We start from the raw sequence: 5,024 nt of genomic DNA, 5'->3' as shown, positions 1-5,024 counted from the left end.
GCGACATGTTCGTGGGCGTCCTTCTCAACGAAATGAAGAGCGAGACCAGTTCCGCATTGAGCCACAAGTACTTTACGATTTACAGCTCAGTCGCTTGACTCATTAAGTCGCAGTGGCAGTCATTATCGTTACTATCGGCCGATGAATGAAAAATTTGTAGAATTTGTTTTCAGTCATTTCAGGTGCGTAAAAGCCAAGTGAACGAGGTTTCCAGTTCAGCACACACCACTGAAGCAGATCCGCGTGCTGAGGTAGTTTCGCTTGAACTACGATTGGCGTTATTAACCGAACCACACATAACGACAAACGAACAGACGCAAAAACGTCGTCTACATATATGGTTCGTATGATGCTCAAGGCAGATGGTCCTTGGAGGGCAAGTGGGCACTACCGCGCGCTCAACGTAGTGGCAGATCCGGATCAGTATCCCCTGCCGTTCATACACGATTTTCCCCACATTCTAGCAGGTAGAACCGTTTCTTTAAAATCGATTTGAGGAAGACCTTCCTTCCAGAGGACGTACACAAGACAACTTTTAAGATCCCGTTCAGCTTGTATGAATTTACATATATACATATATAATATAATCTTTGAGTTCATTTATTTGGGCATTCGCGTACAGTATGTATTTCAATGCTTCATTTTCTTCTTGATTGGCGCGATAATCGTTTACGCGAGCTTAACATAGCACGCCAGTCGTTTGTTTATCGAGCTAACCGGTGCTTCCACCTGATATTTCCAACGCAGATGAGGCTTTCGTCTTCCTCTGCTAACACCAGCGTGCACTGCATCGAATACTTTCAGAGTCGGAGCGTTTGTATACATTGGCCCAACCAACAAAGGTGCTGAATTTTCATTCGCTGCGCCAAAAATCTTCCGCAGAATCTTTCTTTCAAACATTCCAAGTGACGTCTCATCGTATGCTGTTATCGTCCAAGCTTCTGCGCCATACGATAGGACGGGCATGACGAGATCCTTATAAAGTGGTAGTTTTGTTCATCGAGAGAGGACTTTTTTTCAACGCCTGCGGGAAAATAATTTATTATTGCTGTGAGGTCAGTGTTTAGTGTATAGGAACTTGAATTCCTGGGACACTTAATAACTAAAATGGTATTATACCGCTTCGCAATCGCATTAAGGCTACCACGAAATTTAAACAGCCTACAGTAGCCAAGGACATTAAATGTTTTCTCGCAATATTAAATTTCTCATCGACCAGTACACCGAGCTCATTTAATCAAAATTTACGCTTTATCATGTTCAAACACGATGACACCGTATCCTTAAGTAGCTGACTTGTGCCATAGCTGTCGTCCAGTCAGATATTTTTACCACTAGTTCTGCTGGATCTAAGCTCTACTTATAAATAAGATATTGCTTCAGCAGCCGAGTTGGTCTATGGAACCATATAATGGTTACGACCACAATCCTTCACAGACTGTAGCGGTTCAAGCAATGAGATAGAAACCGTCACACAGCTTCCTCAAATTATGTATGACTTACAATCAGCGGTGGCGCCTTCCGGAAACCGCTACTTCTTTCTGGACGAATTTTACTATTGAGTGACGTCGGTGTATATTAGAAAACCAACAAGCCTATGTTTACACGTTTGTGAAAAACTTACAATAAGTATGAATGAATAAATTATAATAAAATCCCTAAATGCGGCTTGTTTGCTTTTCCTGCCGATGGCGTCGTAACAAGATGGTAAGATAAACCTGGCAAGATAAGCCTGAACTAAATTTCGAGCGTTATTTACTTGAGGCATTTACCATTATTAAAATCTTGTTCAGAAGTACCTTTATATAAATATATACATAACTTGCGCTTAAATCCTTTGGGTGATTGACCGAGCTTCTTCTCCGATTTGCGGTGAGCATAGCTATCTAAATACAGTTTTATGCCGCTTCCGAATGGCAGATGGTTTTTTATGAGGAGATTTTTATAGCAGAAACACACGTTTAATTAAAAACTTTAGCACTTGCCATATACCACTTTAACAACAACTTATAATTGTGTGTGTATGTGTAATTTCTTGTGTTTGACAGTTTCTACTTGCTTTCGCTTTCGCTTTCGCTTACTCTTGCTCTTCTTTTTGCCTGTTTATTTTCGGTGCGGCTTTTACTTTATTTTTTCCTCTTGGCAAGCCTTTTTCCCATGACGCATTAATTAAAGGTTGCGTAATTTGTGACAACTGACATTTTATTTTAACTTTAATTTATGGTTGCAATTTGGAAGCAGAGAGATTTAGATGTATTGAAAATAATGGCTTATACCAGTTTTAAGAGGTATAAGGTGCTTTCGATTCGTTACTTGTAATGCTCGCGCTTTGTCAACACCTACGTGTTCTTATTCTTTCCAATGGTACTGTTGACTGTAGACTAAAAACGAACAATTGCAAGGTGTGTGAATGTACAAGTATACATATGTTTGAATGGTATGGGTATATTGAATGGTATAGGTATACATACGTACGTACACATGTATTGTATATGCCGTGAAGGAAAAAATACAAGTTGTGAACTAGAATACCACCCGTTCGCTTTTCAGCTTAACCAGTTCGAGCTTACCTTTTTTCATGTTAACACGTGGCAATTTTAACACGGCGATGTCCTCCGAAGTGTTAACTGTCCTAAAAATACCGGTTAAAATTACCTACTCATACTAACCAAAAAAGTTCTTGTCCACTATAAAATAACCAGTTTTAGATCATTTTTATGCCAGTTAAAGTACAAAAAATATCAATTCAATTGTTTTAATATGATATAATAATAATAAGGCAGTAATAGGTAGGTACATATGTGGGTACAAAATATGTTTCTTTTTTTCTAAAAATCAAATGAAACTTCTTTCAGATAGGGTAATTTGCTAAATATTCAAAAATTGGTTCAAACTTCCTCTATAAATTAATTCTAAAAAAATTAAAACTGGTTCTCTAAAAACTAAGAAAGAAATAAAATTGAATGTATTCACTTAAAAAATATAAATATAATGCATGCTAGTTAGTGTCCGGTTGCTGCAAGTATTTTTCTACGAATAAGTAGGGAAGCCAGTCTTTGTAACAATTTTTAGTTGTGGCAAAAATAGTGAATATTAACGAACTATTAGTATGATTTCTTCTATTAAATATCAGTATCTGAAATAGAATATTTCTATACTAGTTTTTCTTTTTCCTGCTGGATGTAAGTACACATTCATATATGTACTTGAAAACCACTTATTCCGGGCAACAAAAAGCAACCAGTAACAAAACAGGGGAACCAATGACAGTGATAGCGGGTGATGATGGCTGCAACAGGAACAGCTACGTTAATGGTCGAGATAAGTATGTAGCCCACCGTAGCCGAATGCGTTTCTTCGTGACTACCGAAGTTCGAAACCTCGGGCATGAAACATCAAATGGTAAAAAAAAACTATCTGTTGTTCGGAGGCGGCACAAAACTGTAGGTGAGAAAACGTCAAGACCCACACCTCGGTCAAACATCCAACAAACAAGTTGTAATATCTAAATATGTTTTTGTTATTATTAATTTAACTTTGGCGAAGCGGCATTGTTTTTGTTAAAACTTCAAAGGGAACCCGTTCCAGGAACTGCACTTTTCCCGTTTTTATTCATTTACGTAAATTAATCTACAGTACAAAGTGCCTTACAGGCTAGATATAAATACAACAAACAGGTCTCTCGGACAGTTAAAATATTAGCATTTATGTAAATGCAATATTAAACAATTAAATTATCCAATGAGTAATTAAGTCTTTTTTACGATAATTGATCTAGATAAAGCGAAGTCATGATTACAATTGAATAACTTAAAAAGTCTTCGAAGAGCACGAGCGATCGGTGCGTTGCTAGCAAATATAGTCTCAAATTTGTCCTCATAGAAATGGTACAAATTGCGAAGAGTCCACTGCAGAACATTAAAGCTTATCCGCTCGAGTATCACTGGACAACCAATGATAGCTTTAATTACATTTAAATTGAAGGAAAGTGAAAGGACTCTCCTTCTCTTCTCCAGAGCGTCCTGATTAATTAGTATAAGTCGAAAATCGTGTGATGGAACAAGAGTTTCAACCGAAATAGACGAAAAGCATATTTAAGAAATATTTTTTGAACACGTTCAATTTTGCTTTTCGAAAGGCGACCTTCAAATGAGTTAAAGCAGTTTATCGGTATATAGATTAGAGAATTCGGATGTTATGCACCGAATGAAACACAGAACTGAGTACGATTTAATAAGCATGAAGTTAATTTGACCACTGAATGAACATTTAGCGCCGAACATAACCTCAACAAAATGGTGCGGAAGCGCTCACCACTTCCACCAACCAACCATAAGCTGAATTGATTTGTAATTAATGGTTAGCAATAGTGTAGGATGTGTTACATACGTTCAAATGCCTCAAAAACGTTAAATTATTAATATTTACGATCCTTTATTTTTCTCAGTAATTTCCTTTCGACACCCGTATTTTCCTTTGCCCCTCAAGTAACCGCCTTACATTCGTCACTAATCTGCTTGCTGTCTCTGGGCTCTGCTCACTTTACGAAAAAGTTGCATGTGAAAGAAGAAAAAAGTTATCGAGGAAGATTCGCCGCTAGGTGCCCATTTACACGATGTCGCCACTGGAAGGGAAACATTTTGTTCGGGGGTGAAGGACGGCCGGGGAAGAGGGAAGGGAATTTGTCTCCTGTACTGGCGACACGCTTTGCTCTTCTTATTCGTATTTCCAATGACCCGATTTACACGAGGAGACATCTGGAAGGGAGACACTGGAAATTCTCTTTTGATGTTTCATTCGCGTTCACACGGGTAAAAATGTTTCCGCGACATTTTGACATTTAATACTTTAGCATCGTCTGGTTCGGATGTATTCTAGCACGCGCTTACATGTAAAGCAGAGAGCGTTCGACAACAGTTTCTTAAATATATGAATGAAAAATGCAAACTGGTTAAATAATAAATAATTTGTTGTTTTTTTATTGAAATATATTTATAAATTCTTATACTTGAATAAAAAAAATT

General features: G+C 37.6%; 1 long non-coding RNA gene across 1 annotated transcript; it reads right to left on the bottom strand.

Annotated features, from left to right (window-relative positions):
- Nucleotides 1-579: 579 nt before the first annotated feature.
- On the bottom strand, nt 580-4,574 carry LOC129247871 (uncharacterized). Its single transcript, XR_008582582.1, has 2 exons — nt 4,390-4,574; nt 580-1,024 (listed from the first exon to the last, which is right to left on the bottom strand). It is a non-coding gene; the product is annotated as an uncharacterized LOC129247871 (long non-coding RNA).
- Between the last annotated feature and the right edge of the window lie 450 nt (nt 4,575-5,024).

This window comes from Anastrepha obliqua, chromosome 5, assembly GCF_027943255.1.
Source record: "Anastrepha obliqua isolate idAnaObli1 chromosome 5, idAnaObli1_1.0, whole genome shotgun sequence".
NCBI classification, from domain to species: domain Eukaryota; kingdom Metazoa; phylum Arthropoda; class Insecta; order Diptera; family Tephritidae; genus Anastrepha; species Anastrepha obliqua.
This window is presented reverse-complemented; position numbering and strand designations above follow the sequence as displayed.